At 48.8% G+C, this 19,220-nt stretch overlaps 1 pseudogene; it reads right to left on the bottom strand.

Moving 5' to 3' along the window:
* Positions 1-17,593: 17,593 nt before the first annotated feature.
* On the bottom strand, positions 17,594-18,508 carry LOC127195699 (elongation factor 1-alpha 1-like; annotated as a pseudogene).
* Positions 18,509-19,220: the final 712 nt, after the last annotated feature.

The raw sequence follows: 19,220 nt of genomic DNA on the forward strand, positions 1-19,220 counted from the left end.
CAAGAGTAACATTCCTTTTTAAAAAGGGAGCTTAACAAGGAAATATCAGACCAAGCAAGACTGAGGTCCAGCAGAGAAAACACTAAGTCTTGAACCCCCATGTCTGGCTTCTAAGGCTCTTGATGGCATCGCCTGGGCTCCTACAGTCTTGAGGAGACCTAACTCTTTATTTCTATCGCAAGCAGACCATGTAGCCTCTCTCTTAGTCCAGTTCCTTCTCATCCCTGCCGATTTCCTCAGTTGAGGTCCCACAGTCCCCACATCTCCAATGTCCTGGGGTCTCCATAGCAACTTAGATTTCACAGCTTCCTTCGCTGGACTTTAAGGACCCCATTGCTAGAAATCTGGCCCTACTTACCACTACGTGGCCTTCTGGAATCTTGATCTAAGCCATCATGGCCATCTATGTCTTTCTATTGCATGCCTGAAAAACCAGTACTGTGCAAGCAAAGCCGTCAAATTCTGGTGCTAGCTTGAGATGAAGTCTGCCTGCCGTTTCTACTCCAGCCACAGCGGCCTCTGTGTGCCTGGTGGCTGAACCTGGGGAAGAGCATTCCCGAGCTAGTAGTTTTCTGGCACAGGACCCCTGGGAGGGCATTCTCAGTTCAGTCACTTTTCTTTCAAATTTGAGTTTTTAAACTGGATTCTGCCCCCCAAGACACCTTTGTCTCCTTTGTTCCTTTATTCAATCTCTCCTCTTCTCTCTCTCTCTCTCTCTCTCTCTCTCTCTCTCTCTCTTTGAGACAAGGTTCTCTGTGTAGCCTTGGCTGACCTAGACTCTTTGTAGACCAGGCTGGCCTTGAACTACAGTGATCCACCTGCCTCTGCCTCCCGAGTGCTGGGATTAAAGGCGTGCACACCATCCGGCCTTCATTCAGTCTTTTTCTCTCACTATAAACATGGGTAAGAGCAGAGAGGAGTATCCATGCCAAAGCTATGCTATCTTGGAATTTCCTTGACCAGACAAATCAGTCTTGTTTTTGAATTCAGCTTTGTTCAAGATTCCAGCTAAAGTATATTGGCATAAATATAGCCTCATTCTTTGCTAGAATCTAGAATGGATGGTACCCCACTTCCTAATAGCCTTTATTCTCCCCACTTTATCAATAGAGTCTTAGCCACCTAAATTTATATTAGCATTCGAGTCTGTTTTGTTCTGTTTTTTGAGACAGGGTTTCTCTGTGTAGCCTTGGCTGTCCTGGACTTGCTTTGTAGACCAGGCTGGCCTTGAACTCACAGAGATCCACCTGCCTCTGCCTCCCGAGTGCTGGGATTAAAGGCGTGCACCACAATGCCTGGCTAGCATTCAGGTCTTTTCAACTCTGACCAAAATGGCCCATTAACTTCCCTTACAGTATTCTTTGGTATCTCTGGTCCACAGCTCCAAACTTCAGTGTTCCCCTCAAAAAGCCTATGAGTTATACAACCAGGGTTTCTCACAGCAAAGGCCCCATGCCAGGTGTGGTAGTGCATGCCTTTAATCCCAGCACTCAGGGACCTGGGGGGAAGGGGGCAGAGACAGGCATATTGCTGTGAGTTCGAGGTCAGCCTGATCTACAAAGCGAGTCCAGGACAGCCAAGGCTGACACAGAGAGACCCTGTCTCAAAAAACCAAAAAAGAAAAAAAGCAAAAGGCCCCACTTCCAATATGTTATCTAAACAGTTGTGTTTCTTGTTACTGGAACCAAAAGTTAGGCAAGAAGTAATTCAAAGGAAATATGGTTTATTTTGAAAGCGTGTGGTTTTATGGTTCAGCCCATCAGGCCAGGAAAAGCATGACAGTGGGAGTGTGAGGTCAGCATCTGTAGGATGAGGCAGAGAGAGATTAGGGCTGCTGCCCAGCTGGCCCTGTCCTCCATCCTTTTTCTTCAGTCTAGGACTCCAGGTCACAGGAGTACTGCCCAAGCGTGGGGGGGATAAAGGTGGGACACTCCTCAGTTAAGTCTCTCAGGAAACAACCTCCTATGTATGCTCAGGAGTGTGTCTCCTAGGCGACTCCAAATTACCGGCTCAAGTTTTACCCGCTCTAGGAATTTACATGCAAACATCCCAACCTGGATCCGCCTCCCTCCAGAGCAGGATGGATGGGCACAGCAGGAGGTGCTGGCTTCCATCCTGTGCCTATGATGTCTGTATTCTGTCCCAATAGGGCTGGGGGTCATGGGAAAAGCACCCCACGCTCAGTGGATTTTATTCCGGTTTCTTCTAAATGTCAGATGCAATTCTTTTTATTTACGTTCACTCTGAAGCACTGATGCTCCTTTCTTGAGTAACATTTCCCCACCACCATCACCACCACCAAGTTCAGAGTCTTCAAAGCAGGCCCCTAAGAGACTTAGAATGAAGTTCTTCTGTTGGGTGAACTGCTGTTAGGTGCATATGTGAGAGAGAGAGAGAGAGGAGAGAGAGAGAGAGAGAGAGAGAGAGGGGGGGGGGGGGGGGGGCGGGCGCTGTGGTCTGGGTCTAGGAGACATGCTTTTAGGTAGAAGGAAAAAGATCAGACTTTGGATTTTTTTCCCCCTCAGAGTTTCCACCAGAAAATATGTCTCATGGTGCTTTGAGTGCAAGTAGCTGTCCATTGTCAGCTGAAAGGCACGATGTGGTAGTTATCATCCACTGGGTCTCAGTAGGACTTTGAGGCCACATCCTGAAGTATCCTCCTCCTACCAGCTGTGTATAAGCTTGATACCCTGAGTACATTCCCCAGGACCCCACATGGCAGAAGGAGAGAGCCAGCTTCCCACAAAGCTGTCCTCTCACCTCCGAATGCACGCACAAAAATAAATAAAAGATATAATTTTTAAATTTTTTTTTTTTTTTTTTTTTCCGAGACAGGGTTTCTCTGTGTAGCCTTGGCCATCCTGGACTCACTTTGTAGACCAGGCTGGCCTCGAACTCACAGCGATCCGCCTGCCTCTGCCTCCCAAGTGCTAATTTTTAAATTTCAAATACATTTGGGGAACTCCCCCTTTCCCTCAGGCTTCCCTAGAGGGACCCAAAGTTTACTTCCTGGGCACATGGGTGTGAACTGGCTTCTGGGAAAACCCAGAGAGCCACCTCAGGTTATGTATGCAAAGGCCCCTCCCTGGCCTGTTATCTTGAGCTTTTCTTAGCTGCAATTAAGCAAACAGAAGTAGCCCCAATGTAATATGCCGGTAAATTCTTATGTCCACAGCAGCCTTAATAATAATGATTGGTTTTTCCTTCCTTGGCCAAGAATTCCGCAGCCTTCCACTTCCAAGGGTGCGGTGAGCTGGAAATGCTGCACTGGTCTCTTGGAAAGCAGTGTGCTTTCTGGGATGAGCATCTGAGTTCGTGCCCTTTAACCGGTTAGCAGTGAGCATAGAATGGTAGCCCAAGGAAGGCACAATGTCAGAGAGGACCAAGTTACGCGTGAGATGGATGTGGTGGCAGCGACGGTCTTCGTGAGAGAAGCGTTGCTGCAGCAGAAACGCCAGGGTTAAAGAAATTTCAAGCTATTCCTTCTACGGGTTGGTGACACTGAGTCACTGTGAAGACGGGGTAACATGATGATAAAATCTACACACAATGAGAAGACGTGAGATATGCCCCCCCCCCCCCCCCCCCCCCCCCCGCTATATGTGGCCATGTGGTCAGAAGCCGGCGACGTCTGTGTGTGGGAGGGAGGGGCTGTGGGCAAGGATAGTCATACAGAATGGAAAAATGATAGCAACTAGTTTATTAGGCTGGCAGGGATTCTGGGAAATTTTCTTAAAGTAATATGTGAGTGTTTGCATTTCTTTCTTTCTTTTTCCACCCCCCCCACCCCACCCCCCAACACACAGTGCTAGGGAAACCCCTCTGGTGTGTCACAATTTCCAAGCCCATTCCACATAGGCTACACACTAGCTCTCTAAACCCGTACCTCCTCTCTGAAACACATTAGCCTTGGATTCCATGACAGAAAACTACAGCCGTGTGGAACAGCATCGTCATGGTCATTCAAGCTGCTGCACCTCACTTGTGGGATGTTTTAGAGGAGACCGAGACTTGGGGTAAAGGCTTGATACAGGGCTGTCTGACCCCCAGTAGACCGCGGCCATATGCACCCTACCTTTAGCTGGCATGCCCTAGGAAGCTGCCAGCTGAGTGACAATCAGCTTGTAGGTCTTTTGTCTTCCCGACCTGTCTTAGTTCGCTCAGGCGGGCCCGGCCCTCCCTGTGTAACCTGGGCTGGTTTCTAACGCGGACTTCTTGCCTGGGCTTCCTAAGTGCTAGATTGGTACCATGCCCAGCCCTGCATCTTAGAGCTGAGCATCTTCGGAGTGCCCGAGAGAGGTCTACAGCCTGCTTCCTTCTTACCCTCTCACAGTGAGTCCATGTGGCCAATCGAAGCCAGAAACGCAGCCATTGCTAATCACTGCTTTACCTGTGCCATTAACCGTGTGGGTCAGGTAAGTGTCTGAGGTACAGCTAAGGGAAGGGGCCACTGAGTGTCTGCCTCGGAGGGGACACTTCACCTGTCTGCTTGCTCCTTCGTGCATGCCCACAAAGTTTAGGGTACTGAGAGAAAATGCCTTGATCTGGTAGTTTTCTTCTGGTTTGGGGCCTCTCCTCTCCCCACCCCTCCCCTGCTCCTCTCCTCCTCCCCACCTCTCCTCTCATATTGGCTCTCCCCTCCTTTCTGCTCCCCTTCTCTTCTCTCTTATTCAAGGTAGGGCGTTATTTCCACAGACAGGCTGACCTCACATATTATTTCCCAGGTCTGAGAACTGCGGGTACCCAGTGTCTACCTGCTCCAATATTATAAACCCAAATATAAAATCCAGGTCTTGCCTTGCCTGTCACATTCCTTGCTGGCTTCCTAAGGCCCATTGCTGGCCTGCTGAACATTGAACAAACACTTTGCTGGTTGCCCACTGAGTGCAGACCCTCTGCCTCCCTTTAACTGTTTCCTGCTTGGGCCCTTGGCTGCTCTGGGGCTGGCTGAGTGATCTGGAATGACCGTCCTGGTGCTGCCACCTAGAGGTTCCTCTAAGCATTGCACTTAATTCACAGGAACACTACCCCAATGAGTTTACCTCTGGAGATGGAAAGAAAGGTATGTTCATGAACTTTCCTGTCTGTGGGCCTCATCTCTCCCCATGCCCACCCCGCTCCACCTACTTCCTCTGGGCAGGGTCTGCTCCACAGCCTGTGCCTGCTCATCGGCCACAGAGGAAGGGAGCACCAACTCCTCTCCTTCCTTGTGTGTAGTGTGGGAGTCTATGGCTAGGGTGTGGATCCTCCACGGGTGGCCACCTTGTTCCCCAGATGGGGATCAAACAGGGAATGGGGCTGGTCTCTCTGCCTCCCCAGGACTGTGTGAAACTTGACTATGAAGCTATGGGGAGCCCATTTGTGAGCTCTAGAAGGGGCGGGGGGCTCTCACATAGGCTCCCATCTTTTTTCCTTCTCCTTCCCCACCCCCCTGACCCAGCTGGTACTGATGATGTCCCCTGAGTCAGCATAGGTTGCCATAGGTCCTGGGGTCCTCAGGTGGTTGTGATCTGAAGGCAATTACCCCCACCAAAGGAATGTTATACCTGGCTGGGTGGGTCCCCCTCTAAAAGATACAGGCGGAAAAACAGAACTGTCTCCTAGACTCCACCTTCTGAGGTCCCAGATGGTACCCCCACACTTGAGGGCTTCCAATCCCAGAGGCATCCTGATGACGGACAGAGAGAAGTGGGAAAGGAGGTTCTGGGGTGTCTTAGAGAGAGGGTCCATCTCCACTCAGCTGTGTGGCTGGTGAAGAGCTCAGGCATACAGAAGAAGGGCAAGTCTGCCACATCCAGGACCCTCCGTTCACCGGGCAGGCCCGCCACCGGAAGTGGGTGACACGGAACATGCCTAGAGCTAGAGACACCGCCCCCCCCCCTTTGGATTTGGGCAGCTTCTGTTGAAAGAGAAGGGCTAACCTACCTAAAGTGAGACATCTACAGATGTCCTCAGGGGCAGGAAAGCAAAGCTCTACCTCCTTCCCTAGGACCGTTTAGGCCTGAGAAGGGAGACCGGAAGCTGGCAAACACGGGGAGGGGGAGAGGAGAGGTGGTATCCTGCCGCGTGCCTGCCTGCCCACCCTTCCTCAGAGCCCACCCTGCATACAAGCCCATTGCTACTTCCCCTTGCTCCTTTAAAGCCCACCATGACCTTGGTTACTTCTATGGCTCGAGCTACGTGGCAGCTCCCGACGGCAGCCGGACCCCCGGCCTCTCGCGTAATCAGGATGGGCTGCTGGTCGCTGAGCTCAACCTCAATCTCTGCCAGCAGATTAATGATTTCTGGACTTTCAAGGTGGGTACCTGCGTCCCTCTCTGTTGTCCCTGCTACTCTGCTTCGGCCTCCATCCAGGCTGCGGCTGCAGGAACTTCCGTGAGCAGGTTTGCTCCGGCCGGCAGTCGGGAAGAGGCACCACTATGCAGCTCTTTCCAGAGCAGAAGGCCAAGAATCTGTTGTCCTTGGGGAGGAAGCCCTGAGTGAAAAGATGCACAGGCAGAAGAGCTCAGTACATGCTCCCTTCATTTGATTTAGAGTCTAGGCATCTTCACCCAAATTAATCTCAATTTCATTTGTCTAGAGAACACAGTGGGTTGGCTTCTGTAATCTTTTTTTTTTTTTCCCCCTTTCAGGCATTTGCACTTGTCACAAGATAAATGTGCTTGTCTCATTCTGCCTGCGACCAGGCTCCACAGTCCCACAGTGAGACAATAGTGGGAATCGGGGTCACGTGGGAAAGCTGGCTCTCCGCCTGGCTCTCACTCCACCTTACTCAGTTCCTTTGGAGCAAACATCTTCCGTCCCCAGGACTTAGCCTATGGAGTTGGCAGTCTGAGAGGGCAGGTGCCTGGCATGCTGGGTGGGACGAGACAGTGGTAGCCAAGGCCAGGACTCCTGGAATTACACTCACCACCCACAGTTCCCAGACAGAGAAAAATGAATGTTCTGCTCTGTGGGACTGGAGGAGGCCAGGTGTGTACTCTGGGCTCTGTTACCTGATTTTTTTTTTTTTAAGTTATTTATGTATACAGTGCTCTGCCTGCGTGCACACCTGCAAGTCAGAACAAGGCATCAGATCACATTATAGATGGTTGGGAGCCACCATGTGGTTCCTGGGAATTGAACTCATGGTTGGGAGCCACCATGTGGTTCCTGGGAATTGAACTCAGGACCTCTGAAAGAGCAGTCAGTGCCCTTAACCGCTGAGCTATCTCTCCAGCCCCCTGTTACCTGATTTTACCTGAGTATGAGTCCCTGCTCATATTCCAGACACTCAGATTCTCACCCAGGTTGTGAGGTCTCCTACCCATCTTCTTGGGCATCTGCGGTTAACACACGATTCCTTTTCAGTCAGAAATTAGAGCCAAGAATGTGGCCAGCTTTTTTTTTTTTTTTTTTTTTAAACCAAGTATCTAGGAGCTCTAGGCAGAGTGGTTTCTTCTTAGACCTTTTCTCAAAACAAAAGCCTTCCGAGGGGTGGTGGGAGGGACTGACTGGCAGGGGAGGCTGTGAGGGAACTTGATAGGTCTCCCAGCTTTCCACCACCCCCACCCCTGGTTTCCATCTGTGTCTACAACAAGATGCTACCTGACCTCCTGGTCTGAGAGGTCAAGGTCACCTGGGATGGACTGTGTGAATCACCATGCGTTCTTGAATTTCACTGGAACCCACTCTGAGGTCACAATGCAATTCCCTGTCTTTATTACAGTCTCAAATAGCCCTGTCAATCCACGCTGTGGATGGGTTTCTGTCCTGTGGCTGCCCCCTAGTGGCCAAAGGTGATGGCGAGTAAGGGCTAGATTTTCACATCTTCCCAAACCTGTGTGTCTTGTTTTCAGATGACAGGCCGGTTGGAGATGTACGCCCGGGAGCTCACTGAAGCTGTCAAACCCAACTATAGTCCCAACATTGTGAAGGAAGGCCTGGTCCAAGCCCCCAGCTCAGGTTAGGTTCGAGGACGTCTCTGCCCAGTGGATGAGTTTTAAATGTATACAGGGGGTTTTCATTACCCAGGCAGGAGGAGGGTAAAATGGGCAAGTATTGGGGGATAACTACTAATCATGAATATGGGGTTTTTCCCCCTCGGACTTAGAATGTTTTTGATTAAAAAGATTGTTCAGCAATATTGAGACTTTATTAAATGTAACTGGATTGCATACTTTAAAAGTGTTTCATTTCAGAGCTGGAGAAATGGCTCAACAGTGACTGACTGCTTTTCCAGTGGTCCCAGCAAGCACTTGGTGGTTCACAACCTTCTATAATGTGATCAAATGTGCACCACATACATAACAAATAAATAAATATTTTTTAAAAGTCTTTCTTTCTTTCTTTCTTTCTTTTCAGTGCAAATTCTACCTCAGGCTAAGAAATTCCTAGATGCTATAAGCTCATCCAGGCCATTGAAAGGATTTGGCCCAGAGGAGGATGGGATGAGGGAATACCTGGGAGTTGACAGCTTTGATAGACTTTTCAGCTTTCCACCCCGGTCTCCATCTGTGTCTGTCACAGAAGCCACAGGGACCAGGCAGACCTCAGGCTGAGTTCCAGTCCCGGCTCTTCCCTGCTCCTGCCCAGCGTCGCGATCCCCTTGTCTATCCCAATCCTGTCTCAGGGTTCCATCAGATCCCTGAGGGTCAACTTGGAAAACCCTGTACCAGTGAGAAGAGGGTTTGGGCAGGTGAAGAGTCACAGAGGCAGTAGCACGACTGGGAGGTGGGGGAAGGGGGCCCGGGGGCGGGGCTGTTGTTAGGGTGAGCTAAGTCAACTTAGCTGAAAGCCCAAGTATCCAGGCAGAGGATATGCAAAGGATTTGAGGGGAGACAGCATGGTCCAGTTGTGTTGCCCAGGCTGGTCTTAAACTCAGGTCCACGCCACTGTGCCCAGCCCCGTGCAAAGGAATCTTACAGATGTGACTAAAGTTTATAACCTGTTGGCTGAGTGAGATGAGGCCATAAAACTAAGGTGGGCCTCGCTCAATCTGTTTACAGTGCTAATGAGCATCCTTGAGCCTTCTGTGGGGAGGAAGGAATGTGTAGACAGCAGTTCCAGCCCTTGGTGACAAGTTCAACCTGCCTCCCTGAATACCTCCCTGGGGCTATTAATGAGTTACCTGGCCAGCCGCCACCACCACGCCCTCCACATCCTCATAGCATCTCCTAATATATACCCTGCGAGTTCCGCCTCTGGCTGGGTCTAACTGATACAGACTTCGATGCCAAACGCGATCCCAGAGGAACAGAGTCTTAAAGAATGAGTTTTTCTCTTTGCTTCCAGGTGCCTGGGATGCTCTTCATTTGGTTTGGTTTGAAGACATTAATGCCCCTGCATCCCATGGCAAACACAGAAGCGGTTGCCCATGGCACGATGGGTGCCACCAGAAACATCTATATGTGGAGCAGATGATCAGCCCGAGTCCCAGCCTGCCCTTCTGCTGGCCTTCCCTGTGGGTCTCAGGCGTGTGTCACCAGGCTTCCCACTGTCCCTCAGGAAGTTCCTTGGACGAGATCCTGTACAAGGAACAGTCAGTGAAGCAGCCAACCAGATTCCCCGTGTGCTGGCAGGGAGGGCTTGAGGAAGCTATCGAGTGGTTGTAGCTACTCGCTGCCGAAGCACAACACAGCAGCCTCTGAGGTAACTCCCCAGCCTCAGCTGTACCTTTTGTGCCGTACCTTTTTCTTTAAGATTTATTTATTTATTTATTTATTTATTTATTTATTTATTTATTATGTATACAGTGCTCTGCCTGCATGTACACCTGTAAGCCAGCAGAGGGCAGCAGACCACATTATAGATGGTTGTACGTTATACCTTTTGGCATCTCAAGTCTCACTGAACTCTAGACATCCCTGAAAGCCTGTTTCCCCTGGTGGCCTAGAGGGATTATTGTGACTGGTGTCGTGGAGATAAATACCACAACTGGCATGAACACAGCCCTTCTTTTGCATGGAAACCTACTGCGATGGTGCAGACACTGCTTTTCTGCCTATGAATAGGAAAGGAGCTAACTGGGATCACATCCTGTGTCTGCCTCCTCCCCACCTCCTGGTTTTAGCCTTATTTTTGAGTGTTGTTTACTATTGCTGATGTCAAAGCTGCCACTCTCTCCATTGTTTTCTTGTGGCTTCACCTCTGCCACTGTCACGGCTGCCTGCAGCTCCTTGGTTCCACCATTCTTCTGTGGCTCTGGGTTTCTGGTTCAGGTTAGTATCTCCATCCAAGAGGCAACTCACAGCCCTGAGGACAAGAGGTCCAGGTGTGGTTCTCTGCTGCCACTAACTGGTCATGTGACTCTGGTTTTAAGAGGAGTGTTCCTTCCTTGCATGATGGAGCAGATGGGTGGACGTGTGTGTGTGTGTGTGTGTGTGTGTGTGTGTGTGTGTGTCCCTTATGACTGGGGGTGGGCTCAGCTTTAGAACTGGCTAAGGAAATAGTAAGGGAGGCTGTGAGAAACCCTGGGAAAGGGAGAGAGATGGGGGAGCTAAAAGCTCAGAGGAAGGAAGGACACGCTGGGCTAATGGGATAATTGGATAATCCTCAGAGCTAGGGACTGCCAGGCTGGGGCCAGCTGTGAGAAGCAGACACAGATCGCACAAGCAAAACTGGGTGCTGGTGCAGGAAGCAGCTTCTGAGAGGTGTGGGGGAGGGGGAAATAAAACCAAAGTCTGGAGAGGACACTGAGGACAGGCCCTGAGGGAGCTTGTACTCTCAGCCTGTTAACTAAGGTGACAGTTAGGGACCTTGAATCCCTTTCTGTACCAGAGACCATGGGCTTATCTGGCCTCAAGGGTGTGCTGGCCACCAAAGGCCTGTAGACACCGTGAGGCCCCATGCCTGCCCATTGAAGAGATACACACATCTTGGTAGATGGAACAAACTGCAAAGAGTTCCAACAACTTTATTCTTTCTCCCATAGCTTATCTATCCGAGCAAGACCTCTCAAGCAGTGCAAATTCACAATGTGGTTACATTCTATTTTTCTTCAAGTGAATGATTACAGTGAGTAGAAAACATGTTCCCCATTGCCGTCATGTGATCAAATATTTAATGTATTATAGGTGAGAAGCAAACATGAAAAATAAATTATTTCTAAGAACCCACTGTTGGAGGATGATCTGATGTAGGGCAAAGGAGATAGGTGTGGCTAAGGTTCCTGGGCTTAGAAAGACAGAGAGGATCTTGGGAGAAAGAAAGGAGAGAGACCAGAGAGAGAGGGGAGGAAGGCCACCCATGGGTTAGATGGAAGAGAAGCACATGGCTGGTGTAGATGGAAGATTTGGCCCAGATGAAGAACATTAGCAAGTTATTTGGGATTATGGATGGGAGGTAGCGTGATAGAAATTATTAGAGCCAGATGGCATGGGATTGGGGCAGGGATCCCATACCTGCCCCACTATGGGAAGTAGGTTAGAGGATTGATATTTGCCCTACCCCAGGTTAACTACGGCCACTTTAAAATATAACAAGTGTCTGAGTCTTGATTGATTGCCAGTGGGTTTTACTGAAGTAATAATAATTATAGGCCTAAGCCGGCCGTGGTGGTGCACGCCTTTAATCCCAGCACTCGGGAGGCAGAGGCAGGTGGATCACTGTGAGTTCGAGGCCAGCCTGGTCTACAAAGTGAGTCCAGGACAGCCAAGATAACATAGAGAAACCCTGTCTCAAAAAGCAAACAAACAAACAAAAAAAACAAAAAAAAAAAAAAAAGAAAGAAAGAAATTATAGGCCTGATAATAAACATTATTAAGTCATATTGGCAATTTAAAAACAACAATCCAGCCGGCCGTGGTGGTGCACGCCTTTAATCCCAGCGCTTGGGAGGCAGAGGCAGGCTGATGGCTGTGAGTTCGAGGCCATCCTGGTCTACAAAATGAGTCCAGGATGGCCAAGGCTACACAGAGAAACCCTGTCTCGAAAAAACCAAAAAAAGAAAAGCTGGCTGAGAAATTACCTTGCTTGCTTATAGTCTGTTAATATATAACAAGTTGCTTAGTTACAAATGTATGTGGATGTTTTTTTTTTTCACAGTCCATTTTTTAAAACTGAATTGCTTATGTTATGTCTAGTTTCTTTTCTTTTTTGGTTTTTTCGAGACAGGGTTTCTCTGTGTTGCTGTGGCTGTCCTAGACTCATGGTGTAGACCAGGCTGGCCTCCAGCTCACAGCAATCCACCACCTGCCTCTGCTTCCTGAGTGCTGGGATTAAAGGTGTGTGCCCCCCACCCCCTGACCCCCAGCTTAGGTTGGTGTATCTTTTAGAAGTCCCAGGAACCTTTCCAGTCCAGCGGTAAAGAATGGGACTTTGTACCCTGACCCGGAGAGGACAGGAGATCCACAAAAACACCTACAGAACCAACAAATCTGGGTCCAAGGGGGCCTGCACCAACCGAGGACCATGCATGGAGAGGACCTAGGCCCCCTGCTAAGTTGTAGAAGTTATAGCCAATAGGCAGCTCAGTCTCCATAGGGGTCGCCTCGGAAGGGAAGCAGGGGCTTGTCTTGGCCATGGACTCTGTTGCCTGTTCTTCCATCACTCCTCCCTGGTGGGGTGGCCTTGCCAGGCCACAGAGGAAGAGGATGCAGGCGGTCCTGATGAGACTTGGTAGGCTACGGTCAGTTGATAGGGGAGGAGGGCTTCCCTATTCTGAGGACTAAGGGGGGGGAAGGGAGAGGGAAGGGAGGGCAGGGGGGACCGGGAGGAGACAAACCCCTAATTAGTTCTTTTTAATAAGTAAGTTAGTTTACTTATTTTATGTCTATCAGTGTTTCGCCTGCATGTGTCTGTGCACCATATTCGTGCGGTGCCCAGAGAAGGGAAGAAATGAATGTCAGATTCCTTGGCACTGGAGTTAGCCACCCAGTGGGTGCTGAGTTTCGAACCTAGTTCCTCAGGAAGGACAGTCCGTGCTCTTACATGCTGCACCATCTCTCCTGCCCTGCCCTACCCACCCACTGGGGTCCTTAACTCATGACGACCAGGTTATGTGGAACTCAAACGTTTCAATCGCAGATTGGTGTGAAACATTTCATATCCCTGTCAACGAATGAGTCAGTTGTGCCCACTGGTGAAGGGAGGGAGACAGGAGTGAGGTGGAGGGTTCCAGACAGTGCATCTCCAGCAGGCCGGGGGTAGAATGGAGGGAGGCTGAGGATACTGGCTTTAGAAGTGATAGCTTTAAAGGGTTTCTCTGTGCCCCCCAGACTGGGTCACAGACACTGCAAGTAATGGAGACTATGACCAAGTGCCACACTTTCACTTGTATAGTCGATTACAGCGCATGGGTTCTTCCTGTGCCTTGTCCAATAAACTGGAAACTCACACGCAAATGATGAGCGTGTGACACACCTTTGCATCTCTACCGCCAAGCCAGGCACATGGTGTGTGGTCAGGAAACATTTCATCAAGTACGGGATGAATGAACATAGCACCTTCTTTTATACAGGAGGCAGTGGCAATCAGGCCTTTTCTTTCTTTTCTTTTCTTTAAGATTTATTTTTATTTCATGTGCCTTGGTGTTTTGCCTGGATGTGTGCCTGTGTGAGGGTGTTAGAGCCCCTGTAACTGGAGTTACAGACAGTTTTGAGCTGCAAACGGAACCTGGATCCTTTGAAAGAACAACCAGTGCTCTTAACCAATGAGCCATCTCTCCAGCCCTAGGGATCAGGTTTTTAGGAACCAAGAGTCGGGATGCAAAGGCAGGCTTCTCCGTCCTGCAGCCAGCGTGAATGAACCAGCAAGCATTGATCACTCTCTGTTCTTCTGTGTCTTCTCATACTTAAAACTTGATAATCGTGAGCCTAGTCCAACCCCTCAATTTTAGAAACAAGAAATGAGGCCTAGAAAGAAGACATGCCAAGGTCACGGGGGGGGGGGGGGGGGGGGGGAGGGAGAGAGAGAGAGAGAGAGAGAGAGAGAGAGAGAGAGAGAGAGAGAGAGAGAGAGAGAGAGAGACAGACCTGTCAGAGTCCAGCCTGGTACCTAGTCTCCTGCCTCTGAGGCCAGCTCTTTCTTTGTCAAGGCAGAGGAAGGACAGAGCTGCCCTGGCCTCTCGCCCAGTCCCTGCAGGAGGTCACACAGCCAAGAAGCTCTCAGAGCTCCTCTCTATTCTTAGCCTGACCTCTCGGTGACTCTGAACTTCAGGGCTTTTCCTCCTCCTCCCTCCGCTTGGTTTGGTGTGTGTGTGTGTGTGTGTGACTTGTGTTTTAAGAAGTGGGTGCTACGTGTAGGAAACAGGCTTTGGCCAGAGCCGCCGCAGAGGCCCCTCAAAGAACAGACGTGAGACAAGGAGGCCTGAGAAAATAGCTGGCTTCCTCTCCTCTCAAGTGACCTCAAGTGCCCAAGAGCTGCCATCTCTGTCGCCGCTCGCAGTTGCCAACAAGGCTGAGCTGCCCACAAGGAGGGTGAAATCACCAGAAACCAGATGCAAGGAGGACTGGCCACTGGCGTTTACCTCTGATGCAGGCAAAACCCAATTCTTCCCAAACTGAACACCTGCTTGGGGTTCACTCCTCAAATCAGTGAGCTTCCAAGCATGAATGAAAAGCTCATTCCTGGCACAATTCTCACGTCTCAAAACGGACTTCTTTATCTCTTTGTTCAAACACTTGCTCTCTCCAAAGGAGCAAAAGGAAAGTAAGCTGTTTCTGGCCTCTGGTTACTGAAAAGGCCCAAAACCGAGAGAGGATGGAAAAATACGACAGCAGTGTGCAAAGTGACCAGTGAGCACAGAGCACATTTAAAGGAGGCAGAGGCTGCTCTGGGCAAGGAGAAGGCAGAGGACAATTTGAGCTGGGTCTTGTGTCTGTTGCTGTCACGCATTACAGTACATTAGGTGTTACTGTCTATTACCGCAGGACAAATGACTTTAATATTTGTGGCCTCAGACAACAAACATGTATTATCCAACCATTTCTATGGTCCAGGATCGAGGTACAAGAACTGGATGCCAGCCAGGTGTGACGGCGCATGTCTTTAATCCCAGAACTCTGGAAGCAGAGGCAAGTGGATTGCTATGCATTCGAGGCCAGCCTGGGCTACAAAGTGAGTCTAGGACAGCCAAATCTACACAGAGAAACCCTGTCTCGAAAAGCCAAACAAGGCGGGCGTGGTGGTGCACGCCTTTAACCCAGCACTCAGGAGGCAAAGGCAGGTGGATTGCTGTGAGTTGGAGGCCAGCCTGGTCTACAAAGTGAGTCTAGGACAGCCAAGGCTACACAGAGAAACCCTGTCTCGGGGGGAAAAAAAAGGAAAGAAGGAAAGAAAAGAAAGAAAAAGAAAAACCAAACAAAAATATTTATATGTCTCTGTTCGTCCTATCTAGAATCCATGTAAGACTTTAGGGACTTGTTTAAAGAGTCCCTAAATTGATGACCAGGCTGATTGCTTCTAGCCTCTTACTAGAAAACAATGCTGTAGTGAACATCCATTCACTCATGATCTTGTGCACGCATGTGAACCTTTCGTGTCTAGGCTAAATTCACAGTTACATGGTGCAAGGGCCCAAGTCAGGATATGTCAAGCGTTGCCATTGTTGAATAAGCTTCCGTAGAATCTATACCAATTTACATCCCTACCAAGAATTACTATTTTAACTCAACCTGTATTTAAGTACATAATTCTAGGCCTTGGGGGACAGACACTGTGATCAAACAATAAAGACAGCAGCAAAGACCTTCCCTAGAGGGACCTCCGGTCTGGTGGAAGAGAGGGTTGGAGGAAAAAGTAACAGAAGTAACATAGTAAGGGATACTAAATTCTAGGACCAAAATCAAGCAGAGAAAGTGCACAACGGGTGCCCGGCATGACGCCTAACAGTTGGAGATGGCTCTCCAGGATCCACATGGTAGAAGATGAGACCAAGCCCCTCAACCCCAGCACTCAGGGAGGCAGAGGCAGGCAGATGTCTGAGTTCAAGGCCAGCCTGGTCTACAAAGCAAGTCCAGGATAACCAAGGCTACACGGAGAATCCGTGTCTTGAAAAACACGAACAAAAACAGAAAAAGAATGTGAGAGTGATCACAGCCAAGTATCTTCTGCCCTCCTCATGAGCACGGTGGAGCAAGCACAACCCTCTCCTCCAATAAGTAAATAAAGGATGGAAAAAATTGAGACGCAGACCTGCTAGGTTCCCCAGGTTGGTCTTGAACTCTGGGCTCCAGTGATCCTCTGCTTAAAACTGGTGACTAGCTGAGATTCCAGATGCACCTCACCATGCCAGAGGAGGGCAAAGTCTAAATGGGTAGTTAGGGTGTGAAAAGTCTAAGCTTCTGCTTCCTCATCTGTAAAAGTCAGACAGTAACAGCACACACATCAGAGGAGACTATTGAAAGAATCCAGTGCGATTACGTAACTTGTTATGAACAGCCTTAGAGTGGACAACACTGTGGCTCCAGGGAAGGACAATTTGGCCACAGGCCCCCTGAGCCTGCGCACCACGCGCTTGTGACTACTCCATGGGGCCGAAAGCATTAACTTCTCAACAGGCACAGAAAATGCAGAGAAGATGGGGAAAATTCTAGAAGCCGGCTGCCTGGCTCAGACCTATGGCAGAACCTGCCCGGGCGCACTCACAAGACATCCACTTCCAGGATGGTGCTCTCCGCCAAAGGCAACAAGCCTGCTGGCTGCCACTGCCCCATCTGCTCCGTTGAGACTCTCCCAGAGCCTGGACTCCCACTGGCTCCGTTCCAAGAAGCCTCTTGGAGGGAAGATAAGCAGCTCTTGAATCGCAGCTGTAGAAATACACGGACCCAGAGAGGCTGGCGCATCTGCTTGCCTGCGTGAGACTCTCAAGTGGGCTGAGGGTGTGGCGGAAGTCGACCCTCAACTCTCCTTGTGTCTTGGTCCTTGTGTCACGCAGTTGCACCTCCTCATCGGTCCACAGTGCGATCCCTGCCTCTTGTCTTCTGCTTCCCAGAGCCGTGTCCTTGCCTGGGTTCTAACTGCCTTCAATAAGAGAACCTTTCCTCCTACTCTTGTATTTAATGCCAATATTTTTATTACCAAAAAGTGGTAAATAAGAAGTCATATCTTAGGCCTGAGTTGAACATTATGTAATACACACGTGCACCAAAATATTACCTGGTGCCATACACACACACACACATTATTCTGTGTCAATTTAAAAAATTAAATACAATAGATACACACATTTATATATAAACATAATTTTCCCATAAAGAAAAATGTAGGTGTGTTACAATAATGTCTGATCTATAAAGAGGAGGGACTCAAACAAAATTTTTTTTCTCATTAAACTTGTTTTAATGGGTCTCAAAATTCTGTGGCAGATTTTTTTGTTTCCATTAAAAAGTACTGGTTTTGAAAACTAATAATTTAAAACTCTCTCTCTCTCTCTCTCTCTCTCTCTCTCTCTCTCTCTCTCACACACACACACACACACACACACACACACACACACACACACACACACAAAGTGGTCCACAAAACATTCTCCTTTCCTTCTGAAGGTTTTATGATGCATTGTTATCATTAACCAGTCTTTTATTATTAAACTTAAATGGCCAATTGAGACAAACAGTTCTGAGACCGTTCTTCCACCGATTTAGACTGGGGTGGCAGTTGTTAGGGATAATATTCATTTAGCCTTCTGGACTTTCTGGGCAGACTTGGTGACTTTGCCAGCTCCAGCAGCCTTCTTCTCCACAGCTTTGATGACAGCCACAGCAACTGTCTGCCTCGTGTCACGAACAGCAAAACGACCCAGTAGAGGATAGGCAGAGAAGAAGCTCTCAACACACATGAGCTTTCCAAGGACCATATCAACCATGGCTGCATCACCAGACTTCAAGAATTTAGGGCCAGCTTCCAGCTTCTTGCCAGAACAACGATCAATCTTTTCTTTAAGCTCAGCAAACTTGCATGCTATGTGAGGGGAGTGGCAATCCAGTACAGGGGCACAGCCAGCACTAATTTGGCCTGGGTGGTTCAGGATAATCACCTGAACAGTGACGCTAGCTGCTTCCATTGGTGGGCCATTTTTGCTGTCATCAGCAACATTCCCACGTCTAACATCTTTGAAGGACACATTTTTTACATTGAAGCCCACATTGCCCCCAGGAAGAGCTTCACTCAGTGCTACATGGTGCATTTCAACAGACTTGACTTCTGTTGTGACATTGACTGGAGCAAAGATAACCACTACTATGCCAGGATTAAGAACACCAGCCTCCGCTCAGCCCACAGGGACAGTGCCAATACCACCAATTTTGTAGACATCCTGGAGGGGGCAGTCGCAGGGGCTTGTTGGTTGGACGAGTTGGTGCCATGATACAATCCAAAGCTTCCAGCAGTGTGTTGCCATTGGCGCTAACATCTTTGTGGGTGACTTTCCAGCCCTTGAACCAAGGTATATTGGCACTTGGCTCCAGCATATTGTCACCTTTCCAACCAGAAATTGGCACAAATGCTACTGTGTCGGGGTTGTAGCCAATTTTCTTAATGTAGGTGCTAACTTCCTTAATGATTTCCTCGAGAGCCCCTTGGGGCTTGCCCCCACTACCTCTCTTATCCTGTCTCACTGGGTCAAAACAATTTTGTAAAGCTAGGGTCTCGGGAGCTGGAGAGATGGCTCAGTGGTTAGGAGCACTGACTGTTCTTCCAGAGGTCCTGAGTTCAATTCCCAGCAACCACATAGTGGCTTACAACCATCTAAAATGTGGTATGAGGGGGGGGGGGAGGAATGGGAGGATACAAGGGATGGGATAAACATTGAGATGTAACAAGAATAAATTAATAAAAAAAATGCAAAAAAAAAAATGAAAGGTATATGAAAAAGAAAAAAAAAGTGGTATGATGCCCTCTTCTGTATAAATAAATAAATCTTAAAAAAAAAAAAAAAAGCTAGGGTCTCATTAGCTATGTAGACCAGCCAGCCTTCAACTGTATATGTAGTGTATATTAAATAATATGTAATATCATGTATGCATATATATTTCATCTTTTTTTTTCCAGAGCTGAGGACTGAACCCAGTGCTCTACCACTGAGCTAAATCCCTCAACCTCTTTGGTCTTTTTGTTATTTTGTCTTTTTTTTCTTAATGCATATATATTTCAAGAAGGCATTTATACTCTTTTCTGTTTTTATTTGAGGCAGGATCACTAGTTATTTAGCCCAGGTGTTCCTGGAATCTTCAGTTCTCCTGACTCAGCCAACAAAGGCCTGTGACCGACTGCCTTGAATCCAATCATAACAATATCCCTCC

The sequence above is a fragment of the Acomys russatus genome, chromosome 11 (assembly GCF_903995435.1).
Source record: "Acomys russatus chromosome 11, mAcoRus1.1, whole genome shotgun sequence".
NCBI lineage: Eukaryota > Metazoa > Chordata > Mammalia > Rodentia > Muridae > Acomys > Acomys russatus.